The 15,705-nt window shown below is 40.5% G+C and overlaps 1 protein-coding gene across 2 annotated transcripts in view; it reads right to left on the bottom strand.

Moving 5' to 3' along the window:
- LOC132819863 (zinc finger and BTB domain-containing protein 2-like) overlaps positions 1 to 15,705 on the bottom strand; it is a 34,664-nt gene that overhangs the window by 17,206 nt on the left and 1,753 nt on the right. The window contains exon 2 of one of the 2 annotated variants that reach the window (XM_060831769.1): positions 7,843 to 7,946. The exons of the other annotated variant lie outside the window; for it this stretch is intronic. The gene's annotated coding sequence lies outside the window, so the exon portion shown is untranslated. The remainder of the gene's footprint in view (positions 1 to 7,842; positions 7,947 to 15,705) is intronic. 2 annotated transcript variants of the gene reach the window in all.

Here is a 15,705-nt window from a genome sequence, read left to right on the forward strand (position 1 = left end):
AGGCCCAAGGACTGGATGTTCTACTCTTTGCCATGTTCTTAATTATTGACTCAACCACCAATGAATCCTCCTACCCCAAATCCAGACTTATTCAAAACTTGAGGAATTCCTTTAATCATATTTAAAACAAATATTCCAAATTTATCTTGAAGAAAGATCAGAAAATGCCAGAATCATTACACAATTTCATCTACATACGAACAGCTATCAAGTATTGATCCTGATTATAACCACAAAATTATTACATTGTTAAGTATTAGGTAGCATGGAGACTGGGCAGAATTTTGCAGAATGTGGTTCACACATTTTAAGATGTATCACATTAATTGATATCATGTTGTGTCTTGACTGGTCTTTCTTCCCAATCCATAAATTACAACAACAGCCATTCAGCTCTTGCCATCAATGCTCGTCCTTCAATTTCTACCATCTAAGCCAATTCAAATGTTTGGATCTTTACCATGACAGCAACTGTCCTAAAAGTGGCTTGCAATAAAGCATTCCATGTTTCAGCAATGACCTGTGTGGCAAAGGATTTTCCTCTGTACTTTAGTAGCAATTATCAGTGTATGGCAAAACAAGAGCTCAATCAGTGCAAACTACCATCTCAGCCTTATTGTACATCCATTTTCCATTCACCCAACCCAACCCCACCCATATTACTCTTTTCTCTTTCAAAAGAACCTAATTTTTCAAGCCTTTCACCAGTACAGTAATCCCTCATTCCCAGTGTCATTGTAGTGAAACTTTGTTGTATTCTCTTATGGTTAAATTATGTTTCTCTTTTGAGATGTCCAGAACTGCACATGAAACCTTAACCAACCCAGTATAAATGCAACATCACTTCCTTTCTTCTATATATTAAAAATATTTCAGCATTCACTCGCTACATTTGAAAACATTTGTATTTACACCTTAACTTCTCCATTTGTTATTTCAATTAATTTGACTTTATTATACCCCCACCCCATCAAAATACTTAACCTCCCACTTCTCATTGCCGAATACTGTCCAGACTGATAAATTATGTTCACCCACCATTCTTCCAAAGTTTGCTATGTTTTCACCTTTTTGACCAAGTCACTTATATAAACAGAATTTAATAGGGGCTAGTACAGATTTTTATGTTGCCTACATTTCACCAATCCAAAAAGCGTATTCAGTACACCTTCCTGCTTTCTGTCCTTGGTGATCCTCTATCCGGATAGATGATTTCCTTTAATATCTTACACGTTAATTCTCTCATGTGGTTCTTGACATAATAGCTGAAAATATATTCATACACTTATAGCATGTTTCTTTTATCTATTAGAAGCATTCTCAAAAAAATCAAACGTAATAGTCAAGCTCCTTATAAATCTACACTGAATGGTCTGGTTAGCGCATGCATTTCTACGTGTTCAGTAATCTTGAATTATGGAGGCTCACTATTTGTAAGATCAAAGGAGAAAGCTAACAAAAATAAAACTATTAAATTCAACACCTGTATAGATTTTAATGATACTTCCAGGTTTTAAGTTTTCAAATTGTGTTACATCATGTTTATTTTTAGAAATTCAAAATCAAATCATTTTTGTCCAACTCCCTATGAATGTGGTGTCAGGCCATGCCCTTTCTTAGCATCTGTCAAAATCCAGCACACTGCAAGTTTAGGATATAATTAGGTGATAATTTGTGATAAATAACAAATCAGCCACTTGGGGGCAATGAAGCTCAGACATTACAGTTGTGATTTGGCATGATAACATTTTTTTTGGTGGCATAATATCAGGATATAGATCACCAAAGTCTTGAAAACTTAAAAGACCCATAGGGGCAATAGTTTACAGACCTGGAGTCATAAATTAGTGTACACAGTCACTTCTAGCAAAAGAAAGACTGACAGGCCAGAGCTCTCAGGGCGGCACGGTGGCACAGTGGTTAGCACTGCTGCCTCACAGCGCCTGTAGACCCGGGTTCAATTCCCGACTCAGGCGACTGACTGTGTGGAGTTTGCACGTTCTCCCCGTGTCTGCGTGGGTTTCCTCCGGGTGCTCCGGTTTCCTCCCACAGTCACAAAGATGTGCGGGTCAGGTGAATTGGCCATGCTAAATTGCCCATAGTGTTAGGTAAGGGGTAAATGTAGGGGTATGGGTGGGTTGCGCTTCGGCGCTTCGGTGTGGACTTGTTGGGCCGAAGGGCCTGTTTCCACACTGTAAGTCTAATCTGATAAAAAGTCTAATCTGGATATGAAGTTCTGAAGGTTAGTCACTGTTGTAATGTAGGAAACACAGCAGCTAATGTAGACACACAGATAATGTCATAACAAGCAGATAATCTGTCCTTTGTGACGTTGATTGTGGGATAAATATTGGTCAAGGCATTGAGGATAATTCTCCTGCTTTCTCCAAAATGGTGCCAATGTAACCTTTTACTTCCTTAAAGGTTCAGGATGGGGGCTCATTCTTGTGCCCAACCCAAGACTGCACTCCAATCGTGTTAAACGCTGCTCCTTCAGTATTACAATAAAGCCTGGCACAGCATCAAAAACACTACTCATACAATACTCACAACAGAATCCTTTTATTTAACACCTTCGTAGATTTAAACCACTTATGACTTACTTCTATACTGAAACTGCAGATCGTTTTTTTTTCTGAAGCTACAACACACCAGGTTAAATAAATTCAGTTTTAAATAATCCAGTGTTTAATCCTAACACTAAACAAAAAAAAGTTAATGGATTCAAAAATCAAAGTCCAAATTGAGCTATTTACTCCCAAAAAGACAAAAGCATCATTTTTAACTTCCACACCTATTTTGGCTGTGCAAACTGCAGTCATGTCAGATAAGATTTTCTCTACTTTTCCTTTGCTATGCACGATATAACAAACTCATAAGTTTGTCGATCAAAACATTTTTAGGGATCTCAGTGCAAAAACCGTATTTTTTGTTTGTTATTTTGATTATGGATCAAAATGGGAAAAGGACCGTTTTAAAAAACCGAGAATCGCAGAAAGGATTACTACACATGAGCTGGAGTCAGAGACTGTACAAAATGAGATTCAGCCTGCAACATGTAGCTGATTGATAACTAGTCACCATCTCACAGAACAATGATAAAGGCCTTTGGCCAGCTATCACCCAGCTCCCAGGTAGCTTGCGAGGGTGAACATTTAGTTAGAAGCTATCTGGATCAAGGAAGAAGCGGTCTCTTTTCTCGGTGGTAAAAATCACCTCAAGCCTGAAGAAAGGCAGCATATTTTTCCTCATTCGTTGCTGTAAACTGTGGCTTTTAACCAAGTTAGATTTTACAAGTGTGAACCAGTAACCTCATGCCTCTTATAAGCAAAAGTACTTACAAGATTGATTACGGGACAGAAAGTTCTAACAAGTCAAAAGGACCTCAGCAAACCGTCTGGATATGGACCATTGAACCACCTTCCCAGTCTTTCCCCTCTGCTCACAGAATCCATTTTATTTTTGTGCCTGCTTGTATAGTTGTGTGCAGGTTTTAGAAGGGTGCAAGCATTTTAATTGGAGAAGTCATATGTCAATAGTTCATAATGTAGCTAGAGTCTATTTATTTGTAATATAGTCAGTTCTGCTATAGTACATGCTTCTTCAACTTGAATTGGCTATAAACGCGTTTGAAGAATTTAGATAATTATTTATAGAATGCAAACTTTCCTTCCTTGGTTATAACACAATTCTGGTCCCATTAGTTTAAATGGTGCTGCTATTACACAATTTTCTTATAATGCAGGATAGCATTGGAATAGAACTATGTTATATCAAGACAGACTGTAGATAGCAATTCTTGCTAAGTACAGAAAGTAGGTCTGTGCTTTGTCAACCTTGGTCAAAAACGTGTAGAGACTTTAGCATAGTTCTATAAAATGTTCAACTTTTATAGAAGTTAAAAGGGTTTGATTTCCAGCATGCTATTCCAGTGAGGTGAAACAATATTTGGTTAAAATCTCTCCCACTACCCCAACGTCCCCAAATCTTGTGCATTTGACAGTCTCAAAATTCATTTAATTGGTCACACAAACTTCTATCCATGTCAGACTCACTTTGAAAATCTCAGCTTCTCGTTACTGTTCCAGATGCTGGCAACAAATTAGCAAATTGGTGTTAATTACAATCGTAACTTGAAACTGTCTGAAATAAGTCATTCATCTCTAAGCATGATCCACAACTATTAGATCGTGTTGGATTTATACCTCAGGTCTACTTACCCTCCTTTGATCCATTTTTCTCAAAACCTTTACATAGTAAAATCTATCAAGCTTACAATTGAAAATATAAACGGATGCAGTATTCATAACCTTTTCAAGGTGAGTGATTTAGACCCCTACCATCTCTAGTCTCAAAATATGCCTTCTTGTTTCACGCTTTGAACATCCTATTTCAAAACCCAAGATTGCATCCCATGCATGCAGTCTTCCCCACAGAAAATATCCCTAACCTATGTTCTCATTGTATCAGGTTGACTACTCCAATATTCCTCATGACACCACCAAGCCTCTTTTGTTTCTTTCCGTCCTGCTTGAAGCAAATGATTCATGGAATAGAATGGACACTAAGCCTACCAGAGATTTACTCAAATGGCCATTCTTCACACATGATCCTAGACAATCACACACTGCTAACGCCAAATAGAATTTCTATATTGAATTGAGAATATAGCTCCAGCTGGAGTAGTCACAGCCAGTGTGCTTATCCAATTCTCTGATAGATATAAGTTTTGTGTGAGGTGAACAAGGATATAGGCTGCAGAAAAGATTAGAAAATTGAACAAAGCACCATTCAATGCTTTGTGTGTATGTATGGGGGCGGGGAAACAGGAGAAGGGAGGAAGAGAGAAGAACAGAAGGGAAATGAATAGGTAAGGTCCTCTGCAAGATAGAGTGTCCAAAAGCTGTGTTTCCTACCTGGTTCCAAGGTTTACAATGTCTCCAGGCTGGAGAGGAACATGGGGTGGGAAGGAGAAGGATCCAGTTGCCATAGCCCATGCAGATACCAACAACAACTTAGGTAAGAATAGGAAAGAGATTCTGCTGAGGGATTACCAGCAGCGTAATCTAATTTAGAAAGCAGGAGTACAAGTAATAAACTCAGGATTCATATTTGAGTTACATGCAAATGGTGTCAGGTAAGAAAGATTTCAAGGAAAAATGTGAAATAGTTCAATATGCCTAGACAGCTATTAGAGACATGGCTACAGGGTGACCAGGGCAAGGATCTCATTATTAAAAGGGTTTTCAAGGTTGCAAAGGGTAGGGAAAAATAAAGTGGGGTACCATAGTTATTAAACAAAGATATCAGTGCGGTGGTTAGTTGTGGTATAGGTGCAACAGTTTGTGGTGCAAAATAGGTTTGAGTCGAAGAAAGGTTTAGCAAAAGTAGTCAGTCACAGGTGGGATGCGTTTTCAAGTGCCTAAGGAGTTGCCCCACTGTAGGATAAAATACAAATCACAAAATAATGGAAACATGTAGGAAAGTCACTAATTTTTATTGAAAATTTTTATCCACGCAAATTATATGGGAAAGGGCGACATGGAAGGAGAGTTGACATAATGAATCAGGGATTGTTTGTTAGAGCAGTAAAATGCACAACTTACATAGAAACTGAATACTTCAGATGTGTAATGAGGTAGGATTAATAAACTGGTGGGAGCAATCACAACTTCATAAAATTTCAATCTCAGTTTGATGGAGAGCAACTCTGATCTCAAACCAGAGTTTCAACTTAAACAAGGGCAATTATGAAGATATGCGAAAAAGGACAATCTAAAGCAAATCTAGAAAACTAAACAACGAGAAGGTCATTAGATGAACAGATATTTATTCATATATTTTGTAATAGCAAAGATTTATTCTGGTCACAAAGAATTCAATGAAAAGAATTAATCACCTGCAATTAACAAGGCAGTCCAATCAAAATCTAAGACATACAAAATAGTAAAAACTAGCAGTAGAACAGAGAATTGAATATTTCATTAAGAAACCAGCAGCAATGAATAAAAAAACTAATAGAAAATTGGTTAGGAAAGTAAATTGGCAAGACATATAAAAAACTTTGAAAACAAGTTTTAAGATGAACTTCTGTACCTAACTACTTAATGTCAATAGCAAAGAAATAAAACACCTTTGGGTATTTAACGCCAAATTCAAATACCAATACATCAATAGAATTCTTTTCAGACTTATTTTTTTAAAAAATTAATTCATAAGATGAAGGTGCCACTGGCCAGGCCGTCTGTAATAGCCACAGAGAAGTTGGTGGTGAATTACCACGAAAGTCCTTCATTGTGGGTACACCCACCGTGCTGTTAGGGAGGGAGTTCCAGGAATTTTACCAAGCTGACAATGAAGGAACAGTGGTTCTATTCTATGTCAGGATAATATACGACCTGAATGGAAATATGCAGGTGATGTTCACATGCATCTGTTCTTCTAGATGATACAGGTTTCAAGTTTGGAGGGGAGTGCTGCGCATCAGTAGTGAAGGAAGCAAATGTTAAAAGGTGGTGGATGGGGTGCCAATCAGGCAGGCTGCTCTGTCCAATGAATACTCCATCATGCTCCTAACCAATGTTTGCTCTAAGCTGCACAGAACCATTTTGATGTTTCATGGACAATGATCAGTGTCAGCATCCAAATGCAACATTGACTTCTAGTTCCAGAAGTCACTGCTATGCACAGGCCTTGGAGGCCCATGCAGCCAGTAAGACAATTAGAAGAATGCTGCTCCTGACTTGTGCCTTGCAGGTGGACAGGCATTGAAGAGACATGAAGTGAGCTACACATTGTAGATGTTCAAGGCTCTGACCAGCTCTTGCGGCAATAGTATTTATAAGACTCCAGTTCTGTTTTTAGTCAATAGTAAGCACCAGAATGCTAATAGTGTGTCATTTAGCAATGGTAATACCACTAAATGTCAAGGGCAATAGTCACACATTCTCTTATTGGGAGATGGTTATTCGTACTATACAAGTGCCAGACAATGTTACTCACCATTTAGAATCAGAGATGTACAGCACAGAAACAGACCCATCAGTCCAACTCATCCACGCCGACCAGATATCCTAACCTAATCTAGTCCCATTTGCCAAAACTTGGCCCATATCCCTCACAACCCTTCTTAAATCATGTACCCATCCAGATGCCTTTTAAATACTGCAATTGTACCAGCCTCCACTATTTCCTTTGGCAGCTTATTCCATACACAGACCACTCTGCATTAAAAAGTTGCCCCTTAGGTCTCAATTTTTCTCTCTGTGTGCCCTCTAGTTATGGATTCCCCACCCCTAGGAGACGACCTTGTCTATTTACCCTATGACCCTCATGATTTTATAAACCTCTAAGGTCACCCGTCAGCCTCCGATGCTCCAAGGAAAGCAACTCAAGCATATTCAGCCTCTCCCTGAAGTACAAATTCTCCAACCCTGGCAACATCCTTGTAATTTTTTTCTGAACCCTTTCAAGTTTTACAACATTCTTCCAAAAGAAAGGAAACTAGGATAGGGAAAAGCAACCCTCCAGCACCACTGTCTTCTACCTCCAAGCCTGTTCTGTATCTAAATGGCTAGTTCTCCCTGAATTCCATGAGATCTAACCTTGCTATGTAGTCTACCATGAGGAACCTTGACAAACACCTTACTTAAGTGCATACAGATTACTTCCAGCACTCTGTCCTCATCAATCCTTTTTGTTATTTAGAGTCAGAGATGTACAGCATGGAAGCAGACCCTATGGTCCAACCCATCCATGCCGACCAGATATTCAGAACATTCAATCAAGTTTGAGAGACATGATTTCCCACGCACAAAGCCATGGTGACTAATCAGCCCTTACCTTTCCAAATACCTGTAGTCCATCAGGATTCCCTCCAACAACTTGCTCACCACCAATGTCAGACTCACTGGTCTATAGTTCCCTGGCTTTTCCTCATCACTTTTCTAAAAAAAAGTGGCACCAGGTTAGCCAATGTTAGAACTTTAATTTTTAGATCCAGTCTAACCTTTTCAATCACTACTTCCAAATCATTAAAATTAATAATTATGGTCGCTAGCCCCAAAGTGTTCCCCCACTGACACCTCAGTTACGTGCCCTATCTCATTTCCTAGGAGTAGGTCAGATTTTGCACCTTTTCTTGTAGGTACATCCACATACTGAATTAGAAAAATGTTCACAGTTACAATCTTGTACACACTTAAATTTCTCTCCACCTAAACCCTTAACACTATGGCAGTCCCAGTCTGTTTGCAAAGTTAAAATCCCCTTCCATAAGCATACTATTATTCTTACAGATGACTGAGATCTCCCTACAAATTTGTTTCTCAATTTCCTGCTGACTATTGGGGAGTGTTTAATACAATCCCAATAAGATGATCATCCCTTTCCTATTTCTCAATTTCACCTAAATAACTTGCCTGAATGTCTTCCCAGGGATATCCTCCATAAATATAGCTATAATGCTATCCCTTATCAAAAAGGTTGCCCCCACCCCCCACCAACCTTTCTCTCCTTCTTACAGCATTTGCATCCTAGAATATTAAGCTGTCAGTCCTGACCATCCTTGAGCCATATATTTTATCAGATAAAACCAGGATTTTGTCCAGCTATCACTGCATAAGAATGTGGAAACGCGTAAGTATGAAAAGACACAAATTATGCAATCAGCAAACATCTCCACTTCTAACCTACTGATGAAAAGAAAATCTATTTTCAAGTAGCTAAAAATGTTTGGACCATGGAAACTAGTCTGAGGAACTCCTGCAGCTTACAAAATTCACCTCCAACAACAAATGTCTTTTGTACTGGATATGATTCCACCCAAAAAGCACTTTTGCCCAAATTACCATTGACTCAGGTTTTGCTAGGCCACGATAATGACATGCTCTTTTAAATGCTGCATTCACGTCAAAGCCAGTCACACACGGAGTGTTTTTGTCCACATTTGGACCAAGACTGTAACAAAGTTAGGAGTTGAGTGACCCTGGCAGAATACAGACTGAGTATCAATGTACAGGTTGTTCCTTTGAAAAAAAGTGGCTTGAAGGGACTTTCAATGATCCCTTCCATCAATTTGCGGCTGACCAAGTGTGGACTAATGGAGTGGCAATTAACAAGTTTAGGTTTGTGTGCACAGGACAGACTCTGGTTAATTTTACACATTAATAGGTAGATGCCAGTATTGCAGACACAGCCTGGTACGCAAGAAAAAACTTTTAATTCCCTAAACCAACCTTTCTTTTGGGATCCCTTTTCTAAATAATGGGCAGCCTTTTGCTTTAAACTCATTCATTATGAGATGGATTGAGATTTTAGAACAAAGGGATTGTCAACACAAGCTCATTTTGTGCAGGCCCCTTTTTAAATCAGACATAATACTTTCACTGAGCCTGGCATTACTTCAATCATAGGTTCTACAGAAGAACGAACATAATTTCAGTCATAACATCACAACAGAGATCAAATCCATCATATATAATTTCTATTTAAAAATGTAAAACTCATTGTAGAACAGTCTTTGTAAAAATATGAAGCTGAACTCTAAGTGAAAGCTCATGCACTTATTTCATATTTTTTAATAAAAATATAAACACACGGCTGACACATCTATCATTTGTATCTTTCATTGCCCCTACTGTAGAGTGAAATTGCTGGATGAAAGTGACTCCAAACGTAAATTGTCAGCAGTACACTATTATTATGATGACGACAACGACAACACACAACTGCCCCCTGCTATTGCACTTAAAATGGCAGCACGGCTGTCAAGTTTTAAGTTGGTAGCCATGATGAGGAAGTGCCGGTATCATACTGGGGTGGACAAAGTTCAAAATCACACAACACCAAGTTATAGTCCAACAGGTTTATTAGGAAGCACTAGTTTTCACAGCGCTGCTGCTTCAGTAGCTGACAAAGGAGCAGCACTCCGAAAGCTAGTACTTCCAAATAAACCTGATGGACTATATTCTGGTGTTGCGTAAATTTAAGTTTTAAATTGAAACGTTCAATTTCTGATGTTCAGACAAGACTGTTTGATTATGTTTTAAATTAACTCTAATAGCGTTTTTGGTGCTATTTACTGAAATGTGTTCTTTTGATATGCAAGCTAATAGTTCTTTCAACAATACCACAAAGTCAGTTCAAATTATAAATGAATAAAATTGCATACATGCTGAATCCAACCAGACCGGGTGAGGCCTTATGTCAATTCCTCCAGTTAGTTGTCTGGTTGTGACTGAAGTCATGCTACAAATGACAAGTCTGACATCTGGATAGATTCTGCTGAAAGTTTTTAGCAAATTATCAAAACCAGGACCAGTTGATTACAGGAACAGGAAGCCATTCAACTAGATCATGGCTGATCTGTGGTCTAATTCCACATACATAACTTTAGTCAATATCCCTCAATACCCTTGCTTAACAAATTTTATCTATCTCAATTAGAATATAACAACTGATCTAGCATCAACTGCCACTTATGGAAGAGAGTTCCAAATTAACTTTAATAATTGACCTTAAATAAACAATTAAATTTAACATTGCTTCCTATAATTGTTCGGTCTCAAGTCATACTCCTGGATCTCAGTTCAATAATCAAAGTTGACACTCCACTGCTGTACAGATGGAGTGCTGCACTATTAGCCGTGTAGTCTTTCAAGTGAGACATTAAACTGGTTGCCCTCTCAGGTAGTCAAAGAACAGATAACATGATTTTGTAGAACAGCAAAGGAGTTTTCTCCGGTGGACAGGTCCAACATTTGTCCCTGTCTCAACAATCTCAAAAAATAATTATCTGGCCATTAGCACCTCCCTGTTTGTCAAGAGCTTGCTGTGTACAAACTGACTGCCATATTTCTGACATTACATCTGTGACTGCAATTCAAAACCATTTTATTGTCCACACACACAAATGCTTAGTTGTCATGAAAAACACTATATAAATTCAGGTCTTAAATGTAGATAATACTTTACCAACACTAAAAAACTTATACATGGTATACACTCTAGCCAAATAGTCAGAGATGTACAGCATGGAAACAGACACTTCGGTCCAACCCATCCATGCTGACCAGATATCCCAACCCAATCTAGTCCCACCTGCCAGCACCCAGCCTATATCCTTCAAACCCTTCCTATACATATACCCATCCAAATGCCTCTTAAATGTTCCAATTGAACCAACCCCCACTACTTCCTCTGGCAGCTCATTCCATACACTTACCACCCTGTGTGTGAAAACGTTGCCCCTTAGGTCTCTTTTATATCTTTCCCCTCTCACCCGAAACCTATGCCCTCTAGTTCTGGACAACCCAACCCCAGGGAAAAGACTTTGTCTGTATAGCCTAAACATGCCCTTCACAATTTTGTAAACCTCTACTTGGTCAACCCTCAGCCTCCGACGCTCCAGGGAATACAGCCTCAGTCTGTTCAGCCTCTCCCTATGGTTCAAATCCTCCAACCCTGGCAACATCCTTGCAAATCTTTTCTGAACCCTTTCAGGTTTCACAACATCTTTCTGATAGGAAGGAGTCCAAAATTGCATACAATATGCCAACAGAGGCCTGACCAAAGCCCTGTACAGCTGCAACATGACCTCCCAACTCCTGTACTCAATACTCTGACCAATAAAGAAAAGCATACCAAACGCCTTCTTCACTATCCTACCTATCTGTGACTCCACTTTCAAGGAGCTATGAACCTGCACTCCAAGGTCTCTGTTCAGCAACACTCCCTAGGACCTTACCATTAAGCGTATAATTCCTGCTGAGATTTGCTTTCCCAAAGTGCAGCACCTCTCATTTACATGAATTAAACTCCATCTGCCACTTCTCAGCCCACTGGCCCATCTGGTCAAGATCCTGCTAAAATCTGAGGTAACCCTCTTAGCTGTCCACTACACCTCCAATTTTGTTGTCATCTGCAAACTTACTAACTGTACCTCTTATGCTCGCATCCAGATCATTTATATAAAATGGCAAAACGTAGAGGACCCAGCACCGATCCTTGTGGCACTCCACTGGTCACAGGCCTCCTGTCTGAAAAACAACTCTCCACCACCACCCTCTGTCTGCTACCTTTGAGCAAGTTCTGTATCCAAATGACTAGTTCTCCCTGTATTCCATGAGATCTAACCTTGCTGATCAGTCTCCAATGGGAACCTTGTCAAACACCTCACTGAAGTCCATATAGATCACATCCACTGCTCTGCCCTCATTAATCCTCTTTGTTACTTCTTCAAAAAACTCAATCAAGTTTGAGAGACATGATTTTCCACGCACAAAGCCATACTGACTATCCCGAATCAGTCCTTGCCTTTCCAAGTATATGTGCATTCTGTCCCTCAGGATTGCCTCCAACAACTTGTCAGGCTCACCAGTCTATAGTTCCCTGGCTTGTCCTTACCGCCCTTCTTAAACAGTGGCACCACATTAGTCAACCTCCTGTCTTATGGCACCCCACCTGTGACTATCGAAGATACATATATCTCAGCAAGAGGCCCAGCAATCACTTCTCTAGCTTCCCAGAGTTCTCGGGTACACCCGATCAGGTCCTGGGGATTTATCCACCTTTACCCGTTTGCAAGATGTCACCATCTATTTCCCTTCATTCTATATCTTCCATATCCTTTTCCACAGCAAATACTCATGCAAAATACTTGTTTAGTATCTCTCAAATTTTCTGCGGCTCCACACAAAGGCCACCTTGCCGATCTTTGAGGGGCCATATTCTTTCCCTAGTTACCCTTTTGTCCTTAATGTATTTGTAAAAACCTTTTGGATTCTCCTTAATTCTATTTGCCAAAGCTATCTAATGTCCCCTTTTTGCCCTCCTGATTTCCCTCTTAAGTATACTCCGACTTCCTTTATGCTCCAAGGATTCACTCGATCTATCCTGCCAAAACCTGACATATGCTTCCTTCTTTTTCTTAACCAAAACCCTCAATTTCTTTAGTCATCCAGCAGTCCCTATACCTACCAGCCTTTCCTTTCACCCTGACAGAAATATACTTTTTCTGGATTCTTGATATCGCATTTCTAAAAGCTTCCCATTTGCCAGCCATCCCTTTACCCGCAAACATCTGCCTCCAATCAGCTTTTGAAAGTTCTTGCCTAGTACTGTCAAAATTGGCCTTTCTCCAATTTACAACTTCAACTTTTAGATCTGGTTGATCCTTTTCCATCACTATTTTAAAACGAATAGAATTATGTAGCTGGCCCCAAAGTGCCCAAGAGTAGGTCAAGTTTTGCACCTTCTCTAGTAGGTATACCCACATACTGAATCAGAAAATTGTCTTGTACACACTTAAATTCCTCTCCATCTAAACCTTAACACTATGGCAGTCCCAGTCTATGTTTGGAAAGTTAAAATCCCCTACCATAACCACCATATTCTTATAGATAGACGAGATTTCCTTACAAGTTTGCTTCTCAATTTCCCTCTGACTATTAGGGGATCCATAATACAATTCCAGTAAAGTGATCATCCCTTTCTTATTTCTCAGTTCCACCCAAATACCTTCCCTCGATGTATTTCCAGGATTACCACCCACCCCCCCCACCCAGCACAGCTGTAATGCTATCCCTTACCAAAAATGCCATTCCCCCTCCTCTCTTGCCTCCCTTTCTATCTTTCCTGTAGCATTTGTATCCTGGAACATGAAGCTGCCAGTCCTGCCCATCCCTGAGTCACGTTTCTGTAATTGCTATGATATCTCAGTCTCATGCTTCTAACCATGTGGAGTTCAGCTGCCTTCCCTGTTCAGCCCCTTGCCTTGAAACAAATGCAGTTTATTAGTCCTACCTTGTCCCTGCCTGCCCTGACTGTTTGACTCACTTCTGTTCTCAACTGTACCAGTCTCAGATCGATCTCTTTCCTCACTATCTCCCTGGGTTCCTCTCACCATCTTATTAGTTTAAATCCTCCCAAGCAGTTTTAGCAAATTTTCCTGTCAGTATATTAGTCCCCTTCCAATTTGGGTGCAATCCATCCTTCTTATACAGGTCACTTCTATCCCAAAAGAGGTTCCAATGATCTAAAAATGTGAATCCTTCTCCCATGCACCAGCTCATCAGCCATGCATTCATCTGCTCTATCCCCCTATTCCTGCCCTCACTGGCTCGTAGCACTGGGAGTAATCCAGATATTACTATCCTTGAGGACCTCCTTTTTAAATTTCTGCCTAACTCTCTAATCTCCCTTCAGAATCTCAACCTTTTCCCTTCCTAGGTCGTTGGTTCCAATGTGTACAATGACCTCTCTACCGTGAGAACATTCTGCACCCTCTCTGAGACATCCTTGATCCTGGCACCAGGGAAGCAACACACCATTCTGCTTTTTCGCTGCTTACTACAGAAACGTCTGTCTGTACATCAGACTACTGAATTCCCGAACACAATTGATCTCTTGGAAGCTGATGTACCCCTAGTTGCATTACAGCTGGTCTCAAAACCAGAAACTTGGCTGTTTGTGCTACGTTCCCCTGAGAATCCATCACCCCCTACATTTTCCAAAACAGCATACCAGTTTGAAATGGGTATATCCACAAAATACTTCTGCCCTAGGTGCCTACCTCTCTTACCTTTCCTGGAGTTAACCCATGTACGTGCCTATATCTGAGACTTTTCCCCCTTCCTATAACTAATTCAACTTTTTCTGCCATGGGTATACAGAACTTTTATTGGTATTTTAAGGCCTTTGACTACTTCCACTTTTTCCAAAAAAGACTAAGTTTTGTTCATTATATACAAAGTTGGCCTAACCTCCCCTATAATTATGGTGATTCACTCAATACTTCATGAATTTATACCACATTTATAGGTTAACACTGTTACTTTCCATGAAAATTGGGAACACTGTGTGTGAACTTCTTCCCAAAAATGAGCCACCAACTTCTGGTAAACTTAACTGGAATCACTAAATGCAGATCAGTTAGCTTTGAGGCAACAACAAAATGGCAACTTAAATATGATAGAGGCACGATTCACCCTCAGAATACTTTCCACTGCACAAAGCTTTTGTTTAAAATACTTTCATTGATTTAAAGAAAAAGAATCATGTCACTGGGTACTCAAGAGTGAACTAGGTTAATGGTAATGGTCATAGTTCCAGCTGCGACATTTATCGCATGACATGAGTGCTGAAATTAAATACAAAGAGCACATTACTGTCCAACAATACAGTAGATCAATGTACACCTGAATGTGAACTATATACTATATGAAACAATTCACAGGCTACACTTGTACTTGATTTCAACTGTCACAGCTGCACTCAAGTGCTGCTTTAGAACTTCGCCTGTCAGGTTAAGAGTACCCAATTCCAGAGAGCTATACGAAATTGGCAAACTCCCAGTCACAGACATCTACAACACGGTAAAAAGTGACGGGGGGGGGCGGGGGGGAGGAGGAGGAGAGGGGAGTCAAGAGCGAGCGCGGGGGGGAGAGGGAGACAAGGGCGAGAGTGGGAGAGGGAAGGAGGGAGGGGGAGACAAGGGCGAGCGCGGTGGGGGGTTGGGGAGGGAGGGGGAGACAAGGGCGAGCGCGGGGGAGGGAGGGGGAGACAAGGGCGAGCGCGGGGGAGGGAGGGAGGGAGGGGGAGACAAGGGCGAGCGCGGGGGAGGGAGGGAGGGAGGGGGAGACAAGGGAGAGTGCTTTTGGGGGGGGGGGGGGCGAGCGGGGGAGGGCGGCGGGGGGGAGGGGAGGG

This window comes from Hemiscyllium ocellatum, chromosome 10 (assembly GCF_020745735.1).
Source record: "Hemiscyllium ocellatum isolate sHemOce1 chromosome 10, sHemOce1.pat.X.cur, whole genome shotgun sequence".
Lineage (NCBI taxonomy): Eukaryota > Metazoa > Chordata > Chondrichthyes > Orectolobiformes > Hemiscylliidae > Hemiscyllium > Hemiscyllium ocellatum.